The sequence below is a fragment of the Rhipicephalus sanguineus genome, unplaced genomic scaffold, assembly GCF_013339695.2.
Source record: "Rhipicephalus sanguineus isolate Rsan-2018 unplaced genomic scaffold, BIME_Rsan_1.4 Seq4260, whole genome shotgun sequence".
Lineage (NCBI taxonomy): Eukaryota > Metazoa > Arthropoda > Arachnida > Ixodida > Ixodidae > Rhipicephalus > Rhipicephalus sanguineus.
Genome location: NW_023615224.1, coordinates 23722 through 49100, shown reverse-complemented (window position 1 = coordinate 49100; position 25379 = coordinate 23722). Strand labels below are relative to the sequence as shown.

Below are 25379 nucleotides of genomic sequence, written 5' to 3'. Positions count from 1 at the left end.
TTTCCAATTACAAGCTGTCGAAGTGAAGCTGCTAGCATATGCAGATGACGTTGCCATCTTCACAAGGGATCGGAACAGTGTAACACAGGCCGTTGAAACAGTGCGTGAGTTCACCAAGGCTACGGGGAGTGGCGTGAACTGGTCCAAGAGCCTCGGGCTCTGGCATGGATCGTGGCCATCGAAGCCGGACCACCTCGCTAATGTGCCTTTGGCTACAACCCCGGGCAAGTATTTGGGAGTCCCTCTCGATTGTTATCGCGAGAGCGACCACTACTGGAAAGAGCAGGTCAATGAAACACAGGCGAAAGCGGAGAAATGGAAAGGAGCTTCATTATCGATTTTTGCCAGAGCCACCGTCTGCAATCTGTTTTTTATTAGCAAGCTCTGGTACGTAATGCAGGTGCTGCATTGTTCCCGGACTAATGTACAGAAGTTCCATAGGATATTTGCCATATTTGTCTGGGCTTCTGAGTGGGAACGGTGCAGCCGTACCAACTTGTTTCGACGGGTAAAAGATGGGGGACTGGGACTCGGTCACTTGTTTTTACGGCAGCTTGTTAACCGGTTTTTGTTTTTTAGAGATGCCACCGATCCTTTCTTGCGCACGCTATGTCAATTAAGATTGGGCAGATTTCTTCCTGAATTTGTTGTGTCTACCGCAGATTGTGTGGAGGGATCGGTGGTTTTTATAAAGAAATAGTGTCCAGTATCAGATTCCTAAGTGTACGGTTTTCACGAGACTATCTGTTCAATGTCAAGCGAAAAGAACTTTATTTTTCTTTATGTGATGTTGTCTTTCCAGTGCCTTTGTACAGGTCATTGTACGAGGGAGGCCCAGGCAGCAATGTTTTAAAGAGGGTAAAAAAGATGCATGTGCAGCCTGGAACGAAAACATTTTTCTTTAAGCTGCATTCTGGAACATTGCCAGTGAAAACTTTTTTGGAGGGAAAGGGGTGTTTTTTGCCGTGGGGCACGCATTGTATTATTTGGAAGTCGCCCGAAACAATAGATCATGTTTTTTTACATTGTTGGGAGAGAGTTTATTTTTGGGATGTTTTGCAAAGAGCGATTCAGAAAGATTTTCCTTTGTACCCGCGCGGCATTCAATTCCTGAGTGTACAGAACGAAGACGGCGCTCCATTTGACGCAATCATGCTCATGGGCCTCCACTCTTTGTGGCGTTCGAGAATGGCAGGTCAGCATTTCGACAAGGATGCGCGGCCTGCCCGTGCCTATTTCAGAGAGAGTGTGCACTGGTTCCTTGAGATTCACAAAAAGGCACCGGAACCACCCGACTGGCTCTCAAGAGTAGAGCCACTTGTAATGTTACCTGAATTTTAAACTGACGATACCAGCATGTAGCTGGTTGATATATCTCACCTCACGTAGAGTGTACATAGGGTAGATTTATAGCAGTGTTGTTTGTGTAATGTGTTTGTACCTAAGCCAGGTAATAAAGAAAAAAAAAAGCGGGGGTGTAGCTCAGTGGTAGAGCGCTCGCTTTGCGTGCGAGAAGTCCCGGGTTCAAACCTCGGCACCTCCAGGACGATCGTACTTTGTTTGCTTTATTTTGTGCTAGCGTTCTGTCGATATGATGGCACGATGACTCGGCACTGCACGTGTAAGATCGCAGTTCTGTTGAGACATCGTCGCCATTTTGTTAATGGAATAAATTGGCGCATTTCCGTGATACGTCAAAGAGCATAAAGCCGCGATGCCCAAATAATTGGATTGAATGAGAAGCAATTACATATTTTCTTATTATTCATAAAGACAAATGAGCAGGAAAGAACGCGTTATTAAACTTACCTGTCGTGGCGGGGGTGTAGCTCAGTGGATTCTACTTCCGGCCACCGTAGGGTGCGGACGTGTCTGACATGAGCTCCGTAGGAGCGGCTTCAGCGGCCCAGCAGGGCCGCGGTTCAAGGTTTTTTGCCAACGAGGATCCGGATTGCCAGATACTTCTGCCTCAACTACCGACACGGCGACTCGTTATTAATACGTTATTTTACACGCCGACGTACGTGCAAGGCCATACAGAGTGGAACATTTCCGTGATATGCTGTCAAGCATGAAATTGCTGACGGACGTGGTTGCCCTGGGGGCGTATCGAATGAGTCACGTTTGGGCCGTAACGTTCAAAAGCTGTGACGCAGTGAAAGAATTGTTACGGGTGAAAGAAGTGAATGTGAAGGACAGCCGGTGCATCGTCATTGACCCCGGCAATAAAGCACTGCACCTGAAGCTACATTGGATGCTGCATACCGTGCCGGATTATCACATTCGTGAAGCCCTGGCACCCTACGGCCGAGTCAGCGACGTGGCGCGGGAAATGTGGCGTGTGCTCGGCCTTCAGGATAAAGGCTCTTCGACTCGACTGGTCACCCTGGTGCCGAGGAAGGGCCTGGGGGCGGATGACGTACCCCATCTGCTACGCATAGCAGGTGAGGAAGCCCTAGTAGTTATTCCTGGAAGATCACCACTCTGCCTTCGGTACCGCAACACAGGAAACATCCGGCGCGACTGCCGTGTCCCGCGCTGCACACGTTGTCGCCGTCACGGCCATGAAGAGTCGCAGTGCGTGAGGACGTACGCAAACGTGGCAGTGCCAACGGCCGCAGACGAAAACGCTGAACTTCTTATGGATGAAGTGGAAGCTGAGGAAGCCTCAGCCGCGAGCGTCAAGGAGGCGAAAGCCTCTGCGACGGAATCGGCGAAACCGCAGGGACAAACGGCCGGAGCAGCGCGTGGGCCAGGAACACCTTCAAGACATGTGAACAAGGACTCGACCATCGACGCCCAAAAAAAGGACACAGCGACGAAGACAGCGCCGGACACCTCGGAATCAGTTGGCAGTGAACCTATGGACGTTACCAAAGCTGGAGGCTCGATAGGGAAGAGGACGCGAGAGGAGTCAACTAACGACGGCACAAAGACCGACGGAATGAACAGCGAGGAACCACCGCAAAAGTCGGCGGGAATGCGCCGGTTATCAATACGGCCCACGCCGAACATCCCGCCGGACAAGAGAACGGCGGAAACGGCACCTAAGTAGACTGAGAGACCTGTTCCTGCGAAAGCACTCGGGTGCGCCCTCGAGTGCTAACCAATACCGAAGGAATGGCGTGAACAGCGGCTCCTCGAGAAAGGTACGCTGTGGACTGCACTTGTTTAGAAAACCAGCTGCTCTGGCCGTAATGAACACGTGTTGACATAACTATGAGTAGAGTTAACGGTGCTACGTGTGATTATGTATTATGTGTTGTTTAATTCTTTCAAGTATTAGCAATGAATTTGGAGAGGGGAATTACAGTTGCTACTATTAATGTGCGCGGCCTCGCAGCAAGGCGGAGGCAGTACCAGCCGTGGTACCAGCTGAGCCGTCTATGCGTTGAAAAGGACCTTGATATTATCGCCATACAAGAGACGAAAGTTGAAAGTGAGGAGCAAACAAACAAAATGGTAATGCCCTTTAAAACATATTACAACGTATGCATCTGTCACGCTGTCGGCACGTCTGGTGGCTGCGCTGTCTTGGTTCGAAGAGGCATTGGTATAAGTGAAGAGGCCGTCACTGTGAACGAAAACGGACGACTGATAGTCCTCGACTTCCATTTTAGCGGATCACAATGGAGGCTTATCTGTTTGTATGCGCCAAATGACATAAACGAAAGGGAAGTTTTCTTCACGGATGTCGAACGCTACCTTCAATGCGACAGACAGATCATTTTTCTGGGTGATTTTAACTGTGTGTGTTATGCAGAAGATCGCGCTAAACCAGGGCTGGGCAGAGGTACTCAGAAAAGTATTCCGGAATACAGATATCGAAATACATGAACTGGAAGCCCAAAATACAGATACTGAGATACATTTGCCTTTAACGTAACGGGATATTTCGGAGATGCTTTTGCAATAAGACGAAAAAAGTATTCCGGAATACAGTTACAGCGATACAGATACTGGAATACTTTTTTTTATTTGAAGGATGCTTATACTACGCAAGGACACTTATTAGTGAAGCCTAATGTTGTAATTAAAGGTACAGCGCATCGAAACGTTCAGTTCATTTATTTATTTATTTATTTATTACAGTACCCTCAACGCCATTAAGACATTGCAAGGGAGGGGGGTGGACAAAGTACATAATTAGTCATAATGACATAATTACATGTATCAATTGCAATAAAAATACACTATTTCACTGCAACAGTAACAAGGATTGGGCACCGAAATCGACATACTTGGCGAACACTTTAAGCAAATCACTCGAATCACTAGTGAACACCAGTGAATTGAGAAAAAGCACACATTTATTTTGAAGATCTGCTTTGCTGAGCAGGTTGCGGTGTGAGCATCTCAAATAGGCTGTCTTCTAACAGCGTCGGTTCAGCCTCAGCACAAGACTCACGAAAGAAAAAAAGTCTGTCTACCGCTGAAGGCGAGCACAAATTCGTGTTATAGGGAATAAATATCGCCTTCATAGCCGGATTGCCCTGCAGCGTGGCGATATGTCTTCTCGGGTCATCTAATCTAGATACCGAAACACTTCCGCCCTCACTTGGGTTGTTCTGACCGTTGAGAATCCGAAGTCTGTCCCCATCTTCGGAATCCTCAGATCTGACACTGTCGGCTTCAATGAAGCTGTCACCACCACCGACGATACCAGCACCCATTTCAGAAAGCCACAACAGGCGAAGTCGGCTCCGGCGGTGGGGCAGCCTGCTACCACAAAAGTCCGTTTCACGCATGTAATCAATTAGGAACGCACCCTGACATTGGAGAGGTGGCTGAAAGCGCGTCAAAGATAGCCATCTTCTAGTCACTTCCGCCGCGACTACGGGAACTGCTTTTGGAAGTGCCGCCGCTTTGATAACTGAACGCACGCGAAGCATTGCAAAGCCTGTTCCAAGTCGGTATCCGCGCGGGGGTTCGCGAAGTATTGGCTTGCCGCCCGAAAAAAATTAGGCGTGCTGCACTGGCCTTGAGAGACAGCGACTTTCGTCGGCAGAGGCCGACAACACTGCCCCCGCGATTCTACCGTCTGCGGCGTCGCGCGCTTTACCACATGGACCATTCTGTGCTTGAGGGGAAACCATCGCCGGCCTATTGTCGGCGACCGGCGGCGCGCCTTTGCTTGTCTTGGCAAAAAAAGAAAAAAAATACGCCATTCCCCCATTGTAAACACGCCTCAACTCATTTCCGACAAGAAAAGCAATGTAACGAGATACCCGTGTCCTGCATAGTATCGCGATACAGGCGATACATCGTAAATGTATTTCACTACTGAGATACAAATACATTTTTCAAATGAATCTCGATGCAGAAATACAGATACTCAAAAGTATCTCTGAAATACTATCGCGATACTCTTGTGTCGCGGTACTGCCCAGCCCTGTGCTAAACGTACTACCGCTCGTGACAAGAGTGCAGTGTTCTTAAACACTTTAATAAGCGATTACAACCTAGAAGATGTAGGTCGCCTTATGGCCAGTACATTGCAGCCGCGATTTACGCACTATCAGCGAGATAGCCAGGCAAGACTCGACAGAGCCTATATATCGTTAGATCTAGTGCCTTTTTGCGATAGCTATGTCGTACAGCCGGTGTCTTTTAGCGACCATAGCATAGTATGGTTTACACTGGGCACCAAGTCCAAAAAACTGCGGTTTGATTTGGCGATGTGGAAGTTTAGCGAAAGACACCTGGATGATAAGTTTGTGAATAATGTTACCAGCCAGATTAGAAACTTATTAAGAAATAAGTGTTTACATTACGCGGAAGCATGGGAAGACTTTAAGGTCCACGTGAAGATGGCTGCGATTGAGATAGGCACCACTAGACGCTATAATGAAAAAAAATGAGAGAAAACGAGCTCCACAAGGAACTCAATTTCCTTATTTCAATGGATAGTGCGCAGCCGGGAAAGTATCGCGAAGAAATTAGAAAAATAAAAAGCGAGATGGAAGCCATTGACAGAGAAAAATATAGAGCAGCGGTTATTAGGGCACGCGCGGAAACACTATGGGCTGATGGAACGCCGAACAAACGCGCTCTTGCTGATGAAAAGCGGTATGCGAGAAAAAAATGAGATAGGACAGATTACTTATCGTGAGGGTGTTACTTCTGACAAGAATATGATAGAACAGGCCTTCATAGAACACTACCGCCAATTGTTCGGGGTCCCAATCCATGCGGGAGATGAATATGAAGCACGGTTTTTAAATTTCATGGCACGTGTCGATGACGAGGTCAAAGCTAGTCTGGAGGAACCGATAAGCGCGCGGGATATAGAACGCGCAATCGAAGAACTCCCTGCAGGCAAGTCGCCAGGTCCCGCAGGATTAGGAGCTGCTTTCTACAAGGCATTTGCACCTTGGCTTTCTAAAGTATTGCAGCATGTATACGCGGAGGCATACGAAAAGCAACGGGTGCCGCCGTCTTTCAGGAGTGCGCACATGGTTTTAATACCTAAAACAGATGACCACAAGACGCTCTTATCGATGGGTGGTTACAGGCCAATCAGCCTTACAAATACCGATTACAAGATATTCATGAAGGTGTTGGCAAAGAGACTTCAAGCAGTCGTAACTGAACTAGTCGGCCCGCACCAAACTTGCGGCATTAAAGGTCGCACGATTACTACAAACACACACGTAGCACGAAGTGTTCTGGAGTGTTGCGATGCTTTCGCTGGACGCGTTGCTTTTTTGCAGCTTGACATGGCGAAAGCCTTCGACCGCGTGTCCCACGATGTTCTTTTTCCTATTTTAGAGTACGTGAATGTTGGAAAAATAATTTTAGATGGCGTGAGAATGGCCTATGACCAATGTACTACACAGATTATAATTAACAAGTCTCTCAGCGCAAAGCTTTCAGCGATGTCTTCCCTCAGACAAGGGTGTCCTCTAAGCCCATTGCTTTTCGCGCTATATCTCGAGCCCTTTTGTTTAGCAGTGATGCGCAATGAAAACATCCGAGGTTTCAAATTACAACGTGCTGAAGTTAAAATACTGGCATACGCTGACGACATCGCGGTTTTCTGCGAGGATCGCGACAGCGTTTTTGAAGCTGTAAGCCTCGTAAAGACATACTGTGAGCAATCTGGAGCTCAGATAAATTGGGAGAAGAGCCTCGGGCACGGTGTTAGAATAGGTTAGGTGTACCGACGTTCCGCCTCCGCCACGCGGCCTCCTCGCCGAACATGGGGACGCGCTTCGCGTTTTTTCCGACAGGCTGCGCTGGGTGTATCGAGGCTTAGGTCAGCCGCTTCTACGGGGGCCGCGTCGCTTACAAAGCTGCATTTGCGACAACTCTTCGACCGCTGGCCGTTCCTTTTTTATCAGGGTAACCGCACATATCAATCTGATTTGAAAGCAAATGGACAACATAAAGAAATTCAGTGGCGGTAGCCAACAGATGGAAATACCTAGGAAATATAGCCTCTGCGAACAGCGATAATGAGTTTACAGGTGAACACGAACTTCAAAAATATTTTAGCTCGTACACAAATAAGGCCACCGTGGCAAACTGGTTGAGGCCGCCGCGACAAACTGGGTTAATAATAACATCTGGTGTTTTACGCCCCAAAACCACGATATGATTATGGGAGACGCCGTAGTGAAGGGCTCCGGAAATTTCGACCATCTGGTGTTCTTTAACGTGCACTGACATCGCACAGGCCCCTACCATTTCGCCTCTACCGAAATGCGACCGCCGCGGCCGGAATCGAACCCGCGACAACGGAACACCGTGCCCACGACCTTCGGGTCAGCAGCCGAACACCTTAGCCACTGGTCCACCGTGGCGGACGTGTACTGGGTTAGTCAAAAATAAAAAGGTATTCCCTGAAAAAGAAAGCGGGGGTGAGAGGGGTTGACGTCTCTCTATATGGTGCTTGTAAGAAGAAAGCAACACATTTGACAATGGTAGGTTAGAAATTCCTTTCATGGGTTGTCGTTGTGCATGCACCATATCGCATGGATTCAAGCAGCCGCCCACGGTGTTAGGTAATTGTTCAGCCGCCTTTGCAACGCTTACACGTGCTGGCTGGCGCGTGGTAGTGAAGGTTAACGTCCGTTTACCGACCAATCCATCATGACTCACCATGTGCCATTCTGATTGAGCCTTTCGTTATTCGTCACAGACATGCTGTTTGTTGCAGTAGCAGAAGTAGAACTTTGTGCCCTGCTCTGGGCGCACAAACGTGAAATGGTCGTGCCCGTTTCCTTTTCAGCGTCCTAACCATTTGCTTTCCAGTTTCTTCTTTCGGGAATGACAGGAATTGAGAGTGACACCATATTCTATGACGTCACTGTCTGACCCGTTAAAACTAACACGCCAAACCATACGAGGCCCCATTCGTGCACATACGTTCGCCAGTCGAAACGCCTGCCGCCTAAATGCTAGCCTATTTGAAATAGCTTATCCTTGTTCATCGTGTCCTTATTTACACGACCTACATTGTCCAGATGGGCAAGAAGTGCTCTTTGCCGCGATGCATCTCGGGCTACAAATCGTGCACGGAGAAAATTTGCTTTTTCGCTGCTCCGAAGGATAGTGACCGCTTGAAAATGTGGCCACTGCTATTCCACGGAAAAATCGCGAGTTGCAAACAACAAATTTTGTTTGTGAAAAACATTTTGATGCGCGATTTGTCACCATATCATGGGAAGCTCTATTTAAGAGGAAACGTTCTTGTGAGGAAACATTATTTCGTATCATTTAGCCGCACCATACAATACTCGTGCTAAAGCAGCTTTTTCAGGCAAAAATATGTAAAATTCGTAGATCGTGCCAATACTGTGATAAAATTCGTGGCGCACCATAACGTATATATCTTGCAGTCTATTTATTTTGAATATGTGAAAAAGCGGCAAGGGCGTAGCCAGAAATTTTTTTCGGGGGGGGGGGGGGTGCCACCATACTTTGTGTATGTTCGTGCGTGCGTTTGTATGTGCGTGTGCATATATACGCAAGCAAAACTGAAAAATTTCGGGGGGGGGGGGGGTTTGAACCCCCCCAACCACCCCCCCTGGCTACGCCCCTGAAGAGCGGCTTCGTAGTCATCGGCCACAAGCTGTCGCCCATTTCATTACATTCTCTTTCAATCCTGTATTTTCCGACGTGGGAGCGGCGCGTCACCTGCTAGTGCACGCCTCGAAAGACCTAAATAGAGTTATATTATTCCATTACATCAAAGCATCCGTCTTCTCGCAAATGTTTACGGAATTTGCATATAAGCGGTTCGTAGTAAAAGGTTCTGAAGGCTCACGTGATCTCATATGCGAAATGCCCCTTAACATGACACCTGCTCTTTATATGATGCTGACCGCAAATACTTAAATTAATCTTTCCAGGGCAAATGAAGGGTGAATTCAACGCGCGTCACGCAACTGCAGATTTACATTTGTAGACAAATGCGGGCACGATCGCCTAGGCCACGGTGTTGCCGAGGCCGAAGGTGGTGTTTATGAGCTTCACGCCGCATGCCGAACCGTCATGCATAAAACAATACTAAGTCTTTATATCTAACTTATGTATATGACATTACAATACCGCACAATCCTCACAGGGCCTTGCAATATTGCTAAACACGTTAAAACACCGAATGTTAGAAGCGTCAGGTTTGTGCTGGGTATAGCCAGGTGGCCACCGTCCCGCGCGCGCCTCCTTTCGGCAAGAAAGGGAAAGAGGTCCCTGATTTCTCCTCATTCCAATGCGTCGTCGCTCCACCTAAACTATTCTAACACCGTGGCCTCGGGATTTGGCACGGTCACTGGGACAACACACCGGCTCATTTTGCAAACGTCCGGTGGTCAACAACGCCGGCTAAGTACTTGGGTGTGCCCCCTCGAGCACTATAAGGACAGTGCGCAGTATTGGTGTGACGAGGCAGAGACAATGGGGGAAAAAACAAAGGCTTGGCAGGGGCGCGATTTATCAATGTTTGCACGCGCTACCGTGTGTAATATTTTCTTAATGGCGAAAGTGTGGTACGTCTTGCAAATCCTATCTATGTGTCGTTCAAATGTCCAAAAAATGCACCGTGTTTTTGCTGTATTCATATGGGCTTCAAGTTGGGAGAGGGCAAGCAGAACCAATTTGTTTCGTTCCGTCCGCAGTGGTGGGCTAGGTCTGTCACATTTCTTTATCAGACAAATTGTGTCTCGTTTTCTTTTTTTGCGTGAGCAGACAAACGATTTTCTGCGCACAGTGATTCAAGTTCGATTGGGGAAAGCACTGCCGCAATTTCTTGTAACTTCCGCAGATATGGCGGGAGGAAGCGTCACTGGCTATTTGCGTGAAGTGGTTGATTCTTTCCGTTTTTTATACACTCGCTTTTCAACGGAGTATTTGTGTTCTGTGACAAGAAAAACACTGTACAGAGATTTAGTTGATTCAATGTTGCCGATCCCTTTGTACAGATCTGTAAACTGGGGAGGTCACGGAGACGATGTATTGAAACGGGTTAAAAAGATGCCAATTAGACCTTCTCAAAAAACGTTTTTCTTCAAGCTACATACAAACACGCTACCCGTAAAAACATGGCTGGATGAAAAAGGCATAGATGTTCTGTGGACTGTAGACTGCTTACTTTAACAAACCAGAAACCATCGAACATGCTTTCATCGACTGCTGGGATGCAATCTTCTACTGGGACGTCTTACAGCGGACCCTTAAAAAAGAGCTACCGATTACGCCTTTGGGAATTCGTTTTTTACCAACAGATAATGCGGGGGGAGTTCCGTACGATATGTTTGTGCTCCTTGGCCTCCACAGTCTGTGGAAAACGAGAATGGCAGTTAGACATGTTGATGTGGATGCCCGTTCGACGAGAGTCAAGTTCATCGAAAATATTGCGTATATTCGGGAAATATATCGTGCGCAGAGTGAACGACCCGTGTGGGTGGAGATTCTTGATGATTTAGTGAAACTTAAGAGATTTTAATAATGTAATGTTAGCCAAAGTGTGGTTGACATGTTTTAGCATGTACATATGTATTCCTTTGTAATGCATGCAGGCAATAAAGAAAAAAAAAGTGTGTAGCTCAGCGGTAGAGCGCTCGCTTTGCATGTGAGAAGTCCCGGGTTCAATCCCCGGCACCTCCAGGACGATCGTCCTTTTTTTGCTTTATTTTGTGCTAGTGTTCTGTCAATATGATGGTACGATGACTCGGCACTGCGCGTGTAAGATCGCAGTTCTATTCAGGCATCGTCGCCATTTTGTTAATGGAATAAATTGGCGCATTTCCGTGATAAGTCAAAGAGCATAAAGCCGCGATGCCCAAATAATTGGATTTAATGAGAAGCAATTATATATTTTATTATTATTAATAATGCCAAATGAGCAGGAAAGAACGCGTTATTAAACTTACCTGTCGTGGCGGGGGTGTAGCTCAGTGGTAGAGCGCTCGCTTTGCGTGTGAGAAGTCCCGAGTTCAAACCCCGGCACCTCCAGGACGATCGTCCTTTGTTTGCTTTATTTTGTGCTAGCGTTCTGTCGATATGATGGCACGATGACTCGGCACTGCGCGTGTAAGATCGCAATTCTGTTGAGACATCGTCGCCATTTTGTTAATGGAATAAATTGGCGCATTTCCGTGATAAGTCAAAGAGCATAAAGCCGCGATGCCCAAATAATTGGATTGAATGAGAAGCAATTACATATTTTATTATTATTCATAAAGACAAATGAGCAGGAAAGAACGCGTTATTAAACTTACCTGTCGTGGCGGGGGTGTAGCTCAGTGGATTCTACTTCCGGCCACCGTAGGGTGCGGACGTGTCTGACATGAGCTCCGTAGAAGCGGCTTCAGCGGCCCAGCAGGGCCGCGGTTCAAGGTTTTTTGCCAACGAGGATCCGGATTACCAGGTACTTCTGCCTCAACTACCGACACGGCGACTCGTTATTAATACGTTATTTTTACACGCCGACGTACGTGCAAGGCCATACAGGGTGGAACATTTCCGTGATATGCTGTCAAGCATGAAATAGCTGACGGACGTGGTTGCCCTGGGGGCGGATCGAATGAGTCACGTTTGGGCCGTAACGTTCAAAAGCTGTGACGCAGTGAAAGAATTGTTACGGGTGAAAGAAGTGAATGTGAAGGACAGCCGGTGCATCGTCATTGACCCCGGCAATAAGGTACTGCACCTGAAGCTACATTGGATGCTGCATACCGTGCCGGATGATGACATTCGTGAAGCCCTGGCACCCTACGGCAGAGTCACCGACGTGGCGAGGGAAAAGTGGCGTGTGCTCGGCCTTCAGGATAAAGGCTCTTCGACTCGACTGGTCACCCTGGTGCCGAGGAAGGGCCTAGGGGCGGATGACGTACCCCATCTGCTACGCATAGCAGGGGAGGAAGCCCTAGTAGTTATTCCTGGAAGAGCACCACTCTGCCTTCGGTGCCGCAACACAGGACACATCCGGCGCGACTGCCGCGTCCCGCGCTGCACACGTCGCCGTCACGGCCATGAAGAGTCGCAGTGCGTGAGGACGTACGCAAACGTGGCAGTGCCAACGGCCGCAGACGAAAACGCTGAACTTCTTATGGATGAAGTGGAAGCTGAGGAAGCCTCAGCCGGAAGCGTCAAGGAGGCGAAAGCCTCTGCGACGGAATCGGCGAAACCGCAGGGACAAATGGTTGGAGCAGCGCGTGGGCCAGGAACACCTTCAAGACATTTGAACAAGGACTCGACCATCGACGCCCAAGAAAAGGACACAGCGACGAAGACAGCGCCGGACACCTCGGAATCAGTTGGCAGTGAACCTATGGACGTTACCAAAGCTGGAGGCTCGATAGGGAAGAGGACGCGAGAGGAGTCAACGAACGACGGCACAAAGACCGACGCAATGAACAGCGAGGAACCACCGCAAAAGTCGGCGGGAATGCGCCGGTTGTCAATACGGCCCACGCCGAATATCCCGCCGGACAAGAGAACGGCGGAAACGGCACCTAAGTAGACTGAGAGACCTGTTCCTGCGAAAGCACTCGGGCGCGCCCTCGAGTGCTAACCAATACCGAAGGAATGGCGTGAACAGCGGCTCCTCGAGAAAGGTACGCTGTGGACTGCACTTGTTTAGAAAACCAGCTGCTCTGGCCGTGATGAACACTTGTTGACATAACTATGAGTAGAGTTAACGGTGCTACGTGTGATTATGTATTATGTGTTGTGTTTAATTCTTTCAAGTATTAGCAATGAATTTGGAGAGGGGAATTAGAGTTGCTACTATTAATGTGCGCGGACTCGCAGCAAGGCGGAGGCAGTACCAGCTGAGCTGTCTATGCGTTGAAAAGGACCTTGATATTATCGCCATACAAGAGACGAAAGTTGAAAGTAAGGAGCAAACAAACAAAATGGCAATGCCCTTTAAAACATATTACAACGTATGCGTCTGTCACGCTGTCGGCACGTCCGGTGGCTGCGCTGTCTTGGTTCGAAGAGGCATAGGTATAAGGGAAGAGGCCGTCACTGTGAACGAAAACGGACGACTGATAGTCCTCGACTTTCATTTTAGCGGATCACAATGGAGGCTTATCTGTTTGTATGCGCCAAATGACATAAACGAAAGGGAAGTTTTCTTCACGAATGTCGAACGGTACCTTCAATGCGACAGACAGATCATGTTTCTGGGTGATTTTAACTGTGTGTGCTATGCAGAAGATCGCGCTAAACGTACTACCGCTCGTGACAAGAGTGCAGTGTTCTTAAACACTTTAATAAGCGATTACAACCTAGAAGATGTAGGTGGCCTTATGGCCAGTACATTGCAGCCGCGATTTACGCACTATCAGCGAGATAGCCAGGCAAGACTCGACAGAGCCTATATATCGTTAGATCTAGTGCCTTTTTGCGATAGCTATGTTGTACAGCCGGTGTCTTTTAGCGACCATAGCATAGTATGGTTTACACTGGGCACCAAGTCCAAAAAACTGCGGTTTGATTGGGCGATGTGGAAGTTTAGCGAAAAACACCTGGATGATGACAAGTTTGTGAATAATGTTACCAGCCAGATTAGAAACTTATTAAGAAATAAGTGTTTACATTACGCGGAAGCATGGGAAGACTTTAAGGTCGACGTGAAGATACCTGCGATTGAGATAGGCACCACTAGACGCTATAATGAAAAAAAATGAGAGAAAACGAGCTCCACAAGGAACTCAATTTCCTTATTTCAATGGATAGTGCGCAGCCGGGAAAGTATCGCGAAGAAATTAGAAAAATAAAAAGCGAGATGGAAGCCATTGACAGAGAAAAATATAGAGCAGCGGTTATTAGGGCACGTGCGGAAAGACTATGGGCTGATGGAACGCCGAACGAACGCGCTCTTGCTGTTGAAAAGCGGTATGCGAGAAAAAATGAGATAGAACAGATTACTTATCGTGATGGTGTTACTTCCGACAAGAATATGATAGAACAGGCCTTCATAGAACATTACCGCCAATTGTTCGGGGTCCCAATCCATGCGGGAGATTAATATGAAGCACGGTTTTTAAATTTCATGCCACGCGTGTCGATGACGAGGTCAAAGCTAGTCTGGAGGAACCGATAAGCGCGCGGGATATAGAACGCGCAATCGAAGAACTCCCTGCAGGCAAGTCGCCAGGTCCCGCAGGATTAGGAGCTGCTTTCTACAAGGCATTTGCACCTTGGCTTGCTAAAGTATTGCAGAATGTATACGCGGAGGCATACGAAAAGCAACGGGTGCCGCCGTCTTTCAGGAGTGCGCACATGGTTTTAATACTTAAAACAGATGACCACAAGACGCTCTTATCGGTGGGTGGTTACAGGCCAATCAGCCTTACAAATACCGATTACAAGATTTTCATGAAGGTGTTGGCATAGAGACTTCAAGCAGTCGTAACTGAACTAGTCGGCCCGCACCAAACTTGCGGCATTAAAGGTCGCACGATTGCTTCAAACACCCACGTAGCACGAAGTGTTCTAGAGTGTTGCGATGCTTTCGCTGGACGCGTTGCTTTGTTGCAGCTTGATCTGGCGAAAGCCTTTGACCGTGTGTCCCACGATGTTCTTTTTCTTATTTTAGAGTACGTGAATGTTGAAAAAATAATTTTAGATGGCGTGACCCTTATGAAAATGAGTCTTGAGTGTCTAGTGTCGACTAGGTGCGCTTCTAATGAGTCAGACAGACATTAGACATGCAAAGCCTAATGTCGTTTAACATTAAGTGTACATCGGAGAGTCAAATGACCATGTGCACTTTAATTTCTGGTGACTGAAGTGTTCAGACTTTCAGTTGCCGTTCCTAATGTCAAAACGCGCATCACAACAAAGAAGTTAAAAAGCCTTAATCGCCACCGTAAAATCAGTTTATCACAACAGACAAGTTCGTCTTTCAGAGACTACACGCAATAAACAATTTGTGTTGCAATGTACACAAATATCGTGTTTCAGTAGAATGCGTAAATATTTTACATATATCGCCCATGCACCGGCGATCGAAGAATTGCTGACGACCGCAGCAAGGTTCATTATATTACCTGCCGCATATATAGAAGTAAGCATTTCCTTATTTTTAAAAGGCATGAGTCGATCACATATGCAAATATGAACAGATATGATCAAGTGACACTGCGAACACTCGCTCAGGGGCCCGTGTTGCCCATTTTTCCAGTAGAAGTTAACGGAGGAGAGTGGGGATTACCCGCACGGCGTCGCGAAGGATTTTGGGGGGCGGAGAAGAATTGGAACTGTGGACAATGGGTGACGTACAGAAATAAAAGTTCGTTGTTGTTGTGATAAAAATTAGGGACTGTTCTTATGCATGGTGCACTTACATATATGTCCAAAACAGAATGTTGTTGGTTGCAAAGATATGCGGACAAGCGTTTTTCCCAACCTCAAACTACTGTCTCTATCTCTCCTCGCTGTTGCAGCGCTGGTCAGAAGCAGCCGACAAGCAAAGTTCGATTTGGCCCAACGTCGCGTACATCCTTCTCCCGCCCCGCCCCCCTCGTAATGTCGTCTCCACGCGACTCTCCCGCTCTCCACGGCATCAACTCCTCTCTCCCTTCACTCCTTCCTTGTCCCATTCACCTTCTCTGTGTGCAACGTTGGGTGTCGCTTATCACACCCTACCCATTTCCTCCTCCCATCATAATCCCTACCTCTTTCTATCCACGGGAGAGGGCAGTAACTTGAAACAAAAAAGCGTTTCTTTTGAGTAAGGACTCAGAGATGACCATCGTCTGGGATGCGAGTTTGAAAACTGCCCATTTCTAACTTTCATTTCCCCAAAACAAAATGTGTAGTTGTATAACAAAATCGAACAGCCATAACACATTCCCAACATGCACACACGGGTGTAAAAAAAGCCATAAATACACTTTTTTGTATGTACAGTGACAAATAAAAACAACATTGCTTAATTTTCTACGGAGCGCTGTTTGAAGAGAGGGTCAGCACGCACCAAGGAGATATTTATATTTGTTCTGATTTAAGCAGCGTCATTTCGCGTTTTTGCACTTGTGAAAACGTCGCACCTTTTACGTGCACCTCACAGTCAGAATAGCGCCTTCGTCTTCAAGTGAGCGCTCGTCACCCTCCAGCTTTCCCGACGACTCGCCGAGGGAGCTTCTGACGAATTTCACTAGCAAATGGCTGTATAAGCCTGAGACGGCCGCTCGAACAATGAAATGGCCGTCACATGAGGTACGGAAGGTTCACAAACCAAAACTAAATTCGAAACGCGCGCCGAACCGGACTATTTCGCGGAGCAGTACATGTGCAGTAGCTCCGCCCCCGTAGCCCCGTAGCCTTCCCTTCATTGCCAAGAAAAGTTGTCCTTGGGGGGGCGCTTTAGTTGTTTGACGGGTGCGCGCGGTTTGTGTGTGTGCCATGCTGTGTTCTACAATGCTTCGTTACCACGCTTATCGATTATGCGCGTTGGTTACGTGATTCAATATCAAGTGTACCTTCCAAGACGATCTAGGTCCCTAGTCTCGTGACTGACGGCGAGTGCGGACGTACAGCAGCCTTTTGACGAGACTGTCGCCGAGTGTACGGTACATTGTGGACTGTAAAGCTGAAGAGAGCGCAGTGGATGCCTGATTTTGGTAAGTTCTAGAATATTTCTGAATTACACAGCTAGGTTACTTCATTACATGACGTCTTTTACGCAGGAACCGAGTGTGATCGTCTGGGCGGTGTGTTCACTCTGCGGGGATGATGGCCAGAGGAAGGATGATAGACAGGTATGTTTTACGCTATGCTCAATGCTTTCTGTGCACTTTATACGGTTGTATGAAGCATTCACCATGTGTGTTCACTACCTACAACTGCAACGGGTGGATGAAGGCGCGTTGCTTTGCGCGATACTCCGCTTCTGTAACGCAAGCGTTTCGTGTAATGGCGCTCTTCTTCCTTGGCTGTTCGATTATTCCAAGAATGCCTGTCGCTCGGCCCGCCCGCTTCCCGCTTGCTGGAGTGCGAGGGTAGAGGGGGCATACAAAAGCGCCGCTGCCGCTTCTCTCCGGGAGCTGGATGACCTTGGGGACGCCTGCGCGATGTGTGTCGCAGGGAGGGTCACACTCGCGTTGTCCTTTTGGGCGCAGGGGACCGGAGTGGGGGAGGTGAGGAAGGAGGGGAGGACTGCAGTGCTTGAGAGCATGGCCTTTTCTCGTAGACGGGACGCGGCCGCGACCGAGGAGAGAAAGTGGCCCGTTCTTGGATTCCGCCGCTCAGAAGCGATCGTAAACCGAAATAAGAATCATTTGCAAGATTTTTCGTAGCCCAGTTGTGATTCCGTAAGTAAACTTCTTAGCGTCGTCGAAAGTTATTGAAATCGACTACAGCTGTATACTGCACGAGATCATCGCCTGAAGCTACTTGTACGATGGCTTATCACTTGGGAAATAAAACTGCTTTAAACATAACGTTCATCGCCTAGCCGTCTCATGATGCTGGTACAAATGAAGTAACTCTTCAGGAAACTCAGTAATAATTGGCATGTAGTACGCGGGGAGGAAGATATCAAAACACGATGCGGCTGCACATGCGCGCGCGGTGCTCTGCAGTGGCGTGTGTTTGTGGCTTTCTCCGCGACTACTGCACCGCGCTTGTTTTTGTTAGAAGTTAGTTGCACTATGGTTAGGATTTTAATCTGACTGTGCAAGGTCGTTGCTACGAGAAACGAACTTGCGTTGGGTGAACCCACTTGAAGATAATACAAGTCAGTGAATTACGTTATATTCTGGTACTAACACCATGTGTACATTAATTTGAAGTAGCACAAGATGTTTATAATTATCAATTCTAGACAAATATGCCAGTTAGTTGCGTTTGGCAAGGTGCCTTTTGTTGCAATATTTGTGTTTGAGAAAACTGATGTGAAATATTTTTCCCGTCGTTATATTGTTTCCTGAAGCATACTGGTTTATATTAACAGAAGTTGTTGTAATGGTTAAGCAGCACTGTTCCAAGAGCTTTTTATCCACTGTGCTGAGGTGGCAACAGCACACCTCAATTATGTGCTTATCTAAAGTTCATGTTTCTTTTGTGAGCTTTTCTTAAGGGAGCATGAAACTGAAAAAGTGCTCTTATTTGCAGGTTGTGCGACTAAGACGTAGCATTCATTGTGAGAGTGCTACTTTAATTTTATGAAGTAATTATTAGGGGAAACAAATCTAAATTCTCATATGCAACTATGTGTGCAGAAGTTTAGAGAAGGCTGACAAAAGTGGTTAACCGTTTTTTTTATGGCTTGCAGCACTACAAATTCAAACCGATATTCCAGGCATTGATTGGCTTTAACAAGACTAGAATTACTTTCCTAAACGGCTCAAATTCATCATATAATACAATATGTAAAGCTCGGCATTATGGAGTGTGCACATGGGCCACACATACTCTTATTTTATCAATTTATGCATTTTATATTGTGTAGCAGAGCTGATGTAATTTTCGTCATTTAAATGACCTATATGGTAATCTGCGTTCTCCAACCACATAGTGTTTACTAAGTACATAACTTTCTGAAAGTTCGGCTTGCAATGGCACCATTACAGTTGTCTGCCATGAGCCGTTGCTCAGGTTATACCTGTTCTTATAGCGCAATCTGAGTCCATCATTCAAGGCCCTTGCTGGTATATAAACATAGACTTGCCTGAATACATTGTATGTATTGTGTGTGAGCTGTAAGGTCTGTGTGGTGCGCCAACTCATGAATGTTTTCTGGTATCCTTTACATATGTACCCGGTGATCTCACCTGTTCGTGGAACTGAAGCAGACGACAGCTTACAGAAGAAGATGGGAGCGTTCCACCTGTGAGCCTGGTCAAGCTTATATTTTATGGTAGGCATTTGTTTCAATCTTTACAAAAAGCTTGGACATGTTGCGCCTGCTCATGAACCTATTGCACCTTTTTTGAGGGAATTCTAAGATCAAAGAAACAAGACCCTAGACGTAACTCCATTAATGTATACTTGATGCTGGACTTGACCTTCTGTGTTGTTTTCCTGTTTTCTAACAGGATTTGCTGAAAGTTTCGATTGTAAATAGGATATAAGATGCAATTTTGACTAACTCTAACTTCACAAAAGTGTTTTTGTCAACTACCTGCACAGGGCCTTGGCAGTACATCTAAGTGTTCTAAGGTGCACGATGTGTTGGATAAAGTTTTCTTTGCAACTCTTATATATTTACTGCGATCTTTCGTGCAGGATACACATGCATGGATACACATACATGGATTCCCTACAAGGACCCTGCGCATCAAAAGCAATCTGTCATCAATGTTAAGTAGACAGATTAAACGAAACGAAGATATGACAGGTGTACACCATGTTTTTCTTTCATTTAACCTCTGCATGTTTCCCAGTCAATAAATGTTTTTATCCATTTTCTTTTGTTGAGAAATGTCTTTGTACAGCACAGGTGTTGTAGAAGGTGCATAAATGCACTTTTGTGTGATGCTTGGCTGCATGTGTATCAGCCAGCAAACACATTGTCAGGCACAACTAATATGTGATTCCGTACTATCATCCGGACATATCATAAATCTTATCATGCACTGTAATAGTTCTGTTTCAGGAATGTTATGAATGTCATTGGCCACGAAGCACAAGCTTGGCCGAGGGTCATCGCAAACAGGATGTTTCATACTCACAAGAAAGTCACTCATAAGCACACATTAGAATGACGGTGGCCAATATGTTTTTGAATGACATTATGAGTACATTAAAACAATTCTGAAGAAATACATTAGAGAATCAAATTAGTGTTGATGTCAAAGGTCGTTTCATGCTCACTAGACTATCACATGTTAATACGCATCGGACTATCACATGTTAATCCGCATCAGACTATCACATGTTAATACGCATCAGCATAATTGGCCAATATGTTTTTGAATGGCATTTCAAATACATTACAAAATTCTAAAGGGACACATTAGAGCGTCAAATGACTGAAATGTCAGAAGTCATTAGACTTTCTTTTTGAACTCGTCTCACATTTTCATAAGGGAAGCCATGCCCGTGAGACAATCCGCGCAGCCACCGCGCCGAGCTCCGCCACAGCTGGTGTGACGTCACTAAACCCGTGCATGGCCGCTGTGACATCATTATGGCCGTGCAGCAGCTTCATAGCAGGTTTGACGTCAGCACTGTCGCTTAGCAGCCGCGTACACGTAATAGCTCCTATAAGAAAGACCTAGCATCAGGTAAGGAGGCCACGTTAAGGCCCTAAGATCGACCAGCTTGGCTGTTTCTTAAGCTTTACGCGACTAGTGTAAACTACTTCACTTTATTTAAAAAGCCTCCATTAATTAAACAGCGCATACACACGCGCCCGAAACAGAGCACACACACAAAGACAAAAGAACAACAGAAAGAACCGACGACACGAGCGCTGACTATCAAGTGAAATATACATATATACAGAAGATCATCACATGATGCACCATATGCGTATCAAGGCTACAAACTAGTGTCGGCATGCGCGAGTTCAGCAAGAACATCATATTCCACATCCTACCCAGGCAGCACACAACGTCGGCCCGATATTGGTTTTACGGCGGCTGTGCGCGGCCCCACCTCGGGCCACCATTGCCAGCCCGGCGCCGATATCGGCGGAGACGTTGACTTTTGCCGGCAAAATTGGGCCGATTTTGCCGCCTTTCAGCCGATGTTGGTCTTTCACCGGCAACATTGGGCCGAGTTATCCGGCCTCCTGCCGTCTTCCCGCCGATATCGGCATGGCCGACTTCTTTCACCGGCAACATTGGGCCGAGTTTGCCGGCGTTTTGCTGTCCTTCCGCCGACATCGGCTTAGCCGATGGCTTTCACCGGCAACATTGGGCCGAGTTAGCCGCCGTTTTGCCGTACTTTCGCCGACATCGGCCGAGCCGATGGTTTTCACCGGCAACATTGGGCCGAGCATGCCGTCATTCTGCCGTGCTTCAGCTGACATCGGCGGAGCCGATGGCTTATCGACGATGTTGGAACTTTCTTGTCTCCCTTCAGACAGTTATACATGCCCTGTTGAGAACGTCCTCCTGCGTCGCGGCGCTCCAAAAGTCCTCGTCACCGACAGAGGTACGGCTTTTACGGCAGAGCTAACGCAAACCATCTTGAAATAGAGCCACACAAGTCACCGACGGACATCACCCGCAGGCGAATGGCCTCACCGAGCGGCTAAATGAAACCCTCGCCGACATGCTGGCAATGTACTGTACATCGAATACATGACATGGGACGCCATAATATCTTCCGCACACAACCTGACGTTAACAGGGCAGTGTACGAAACGGCGCACTATGACGCCGTTCAAACTAGTTCACGGAAGCCCCTCAACGACGCTCGACGCCGTGTTGCCGGCCGTCAGTGACGAGAATAACCTGGACGTTGCGCTCTACCTTTAGCCCGCCGAAGCCCGGCAGCTCGCCCGCCTAGGATACAATCGTAATGCAATAGAGCATTAGGCGCTTGAATATTTGTAGCTTTAGCTGTAGAATACCGCCACATGGATTGCTGTACTAGCACAAATAACAAAGTTCAAATATTGTACCGTGCTAATGCCGCACGTACGACTCGGGGCGCGAAGTATCGCCGACTGAATAGCTTGCATTCTCTTATTCGTTTCTGCTATGACAATGACTAACAACTATCACTAGCACAGTCTCTTTTCTACCAAAAAAAGGTGGTCTTTAGAAGAATAACTGACTGAAATTAGATGGCCACTTCGTTGACCAGTTGTTCAACGCTATCAAAAATGTTGAAAGGTTATAACGCATAACATTAACTTCATGGGCCAAATTCGAAGTACTTCTGTTTCGTAAATGTTTTTGCCACTGGTCGGCCGACTTCGCTAATGTATGCAGCATCAAAATTCACCCAAACATTCCCGCACGAATGCTTTTAGCGGAAGAAGTTTTATGTGAATACTAATTCTGTGCATAAATCGAGCCTGTCATCATATTTATAGCGCTATATCCTTTCAGCCGCTGAATGTGTGACGCCAGTTTCCGATCTCTGTGTTTAGACATATTTACTCACGCGCGTGTTTGGGTGAAGCGTAACAAGCGCATTTGCTTCAATGATGTCACATAATTTTACTTTATGAAAATAGTAAAAGCTCAGCAAGGCGTGTTGCTGAGCTAGTTGGTTCATTACTTGAGAAAAATAGGTATGATGCAAAAAAGACCGGGCGAAGTGAAGACACGTTTTGTCGTTTGAATGTTTACAAATCAACTAGCCCACTGACCATCTTTAACGAACTGACAAACACGTGTTTGCCACGTGTTTGTCAGTTCGCATTTGCACTTCGTTGCCGTCCATTTTGTGACATACATATCTTTTTCAAGTAAAAATCTCGCTCAACGATTGCTTCCCACGTGCTTTCAGAAACAGTCGCATAAAAATATTATTGTGGCACGTGAAATACGATGAAAAATGCGGCTCCAACGTGGTGTACGCAAAGTTTTCATGCAGCGACATGTGGCAGCAAGTGATGCATTGAAAATTCGACGAATGTCTTTCTCAAACGGCATGCCCATAGACATGCTGGGGGGATCGCACACCATTGTGGTACGCTGAGGCGTGCTTTCAAGAAGGGAGAATTCGCATTTTTTTTTTCGTCTTCTTCAACTCTACCCCCGTCCCCCGTCCCTCCCTTCCCCTCGTTCAGTGCTATTGTCTCGAAACTCGCTTGACCAGGCAGGGTAAGGTAGCCGTCCAGACGGAGGGACAATCGTAGCTGCGGGAGCAGGTTTTTTTCACTCCGACCAGCAGAATTCTTCAAAAGTGCGGTGTGTGGACATGTGTGGTGGAAAGTCAAACTCGTGCACAAGATGGATACGCGGCAGGATTCCGGCATTGTTTTCGGCAGAGATCACCGCAGCGAGAAACCAGTGGCCGCCTGCTTCCATGTTGAAATCGCTCACCTCATATAAGGCCGCGTGTTCACTGCTGTTACGTGTCATCAGATTTTTTGTTTTCTTATCGCGTATTCTCTATTGACCATCGTGTTTTGTGTATTCTGATATGGTGCGCTTGCATTTTTTATTCGCTCGTGTTTGTAGCGATCCAACGGGCACACGTGAGTGGTTTTTATGCACGATTCCTTTCTGTTACAATCTTACCTTTAGATTAGGAATCAAATCAAATCAAATCAAATCAAATCAAATCAAATCAAATCTTTATTTTGCATATTATGGTTACAGGGTTAAGGATATACAGAAGAGGGTCCCAAGGTCAGAAAACCGTACCGGGACCCTCTGTGCATGATCATTAGATATTAGGAATGCGTGCGTGTCTATCTTGTTTAGATGTAGAGTTCATGGGATCTTGTGGTATCGCTCGCAATGTTTCTCGCGTCGCGTGCAGCAGTTTATCCATCTTTTTGGCCCTTAAGATATCACTGAAAAAATTGCAATTCCCGCTTAAAGGATAACACTAATTGAATTGCCAGTCATGTGTTGCGAATGCCTACCGTTCCTTGGTGAACTTAATAAACGTGGGGGGGGGGGGGGGGGGTGGAGGAGTGCTCCTCTGCTCGTAATTAGCTCACGCGTATACACAATCTTCTAGTCTAGTTGCCATTCTTAATCTCGCTTTTTCGGCAAGCCGCCTAACATTATCTTTCTTTTCTTCGGGTCCGTCTTTAATCCTACTTTAATGCTGCCTTCGTTTACATCTCCAGAATTTTTTTCGTGATTCGGCACCATCGTTACTGAAAAGCGCGATATCGTCCGCAAAACGCAAGTAGCTGAGATATTCTTCGTCAATCCTTATTCCTATTTTTGCCCGTTCTAGTTCTTTCAATATTTATAGTGAATGTGCCTCGCATAACGTTGAAGAGATTGTAACTCTTCGCATAGGCGTGCGCACAATGGGGCAGGGGGGCGGCCGGCCCCCGTAGTCACTTAAGAAAAGGTGGGCGCAAGGTCTGCCAAACAAATTGACTTAATAGGGAAGGGGGGAGGGCCTTCGCCCCCCCCACCCCCTCTGAAGGGGAACCCTGCTCACGCCTATGATTTTGCGCCTGATCCCATTCTCGATTAGGATTGTCCTGCTTTTTTTGAGGAATACGGTGGCTGTGGGGTTGTTTTAGATGTTGGCTACGGTATCTATAGATGTTTAGATATTCCTTGATGGCATAATTATTCCGGAACTGCTGGCGTGTGTTCATATCTGTGAATAAATTTGTGTTTATAACCTTGCAAATGTGTTCCTCCTTAATTTCTCAGACGCATGCGTAGTTGGTGCAGTAGGCCTTTCATCAATTTAGTTTTGTTTGAGACAATATTGACTTTCGTTCTCGGCCTTGCACGGTTCGACAGAATTGTACACTAAGACTTCAGTGGAGCGGTCGTTCTAATTAGGAAGCATTTTTCAAATATGGCACCAATGGCAGTCGATGAATGTCGTTGGGCCGCGAATAGTCTATTTTAGCGCTGCTGACTTACAGTACAGTAACCACAGTAATACCGAACTGCCGTGGTCGGCACGCAGCCATTTTACTTTACAACACATGTATCAGCCTGCCTGATGAGGTTACATTACGCATCGAGCAACTACCGCCGGTGTCTCCATATAAACTAGCTACGTGCCGACCACGACGGTACAGTACTACCGTACTTAACGCACGGTAAGCCACCACTGCTAAAACATAATAACGGGTGTAAACGGTCACGCCGGCGGCTAGCCGACATCGGCGGGGCCGACACCGCGCCAGCATCGGCTAGCATACACAGGCCCAATGACGGCTTGCCATCATCGGCTGAATAACGGCAGGCCCGTCTCGGACCGACGCTGGTTAGCCCACGTCGGCCCGAAACCGGCAAGCCCGCATCGGCCCAAAGGCGGCTAGCCGACGTCGGGCCGATGCGGGTGAAAGTAGCGCGAGCGCGATT

General features: G+C 47.1%; 3 non-coding genes across 3 annotated transcripts; all 3 read left to right on the top strand.

Moving 5' to 3' along the window:
• The first annotated feature begins 1471 nt into the window (after positions 1-1471).
• Positions 1472-1543, top strand: Trnaa-ugc (transfer RNA alanine (anticodon UGC)). The gene has a single exon. It is a non-coding gene; the product is annotated as a tRNA-Ala (tRNA).
• Positions 1544-11039: 9496 nt separating this feature from the next.
• On the top strand, positions 11040-11109 carry Trnaa-ugc (transfer RNA alanine (anticodon UGC)). Its single transcript has one exon. It is a non-coding gene; the product is annotated as a tRNA-Ala (tRNA).
• A 276-nt stretch (positions 11110-11385) lies between these two features.
• On the top strand, positions 11386-11457 carry Trnaa-ugc (transfer RNA alanine (anticodon UGC)). The gene has a single exon. It is a non-coding gene; the product is annotated as a tRNA-Ala (tRNA).
• Positions 11458-25379: the final 13922 nt, after the last annotated feature.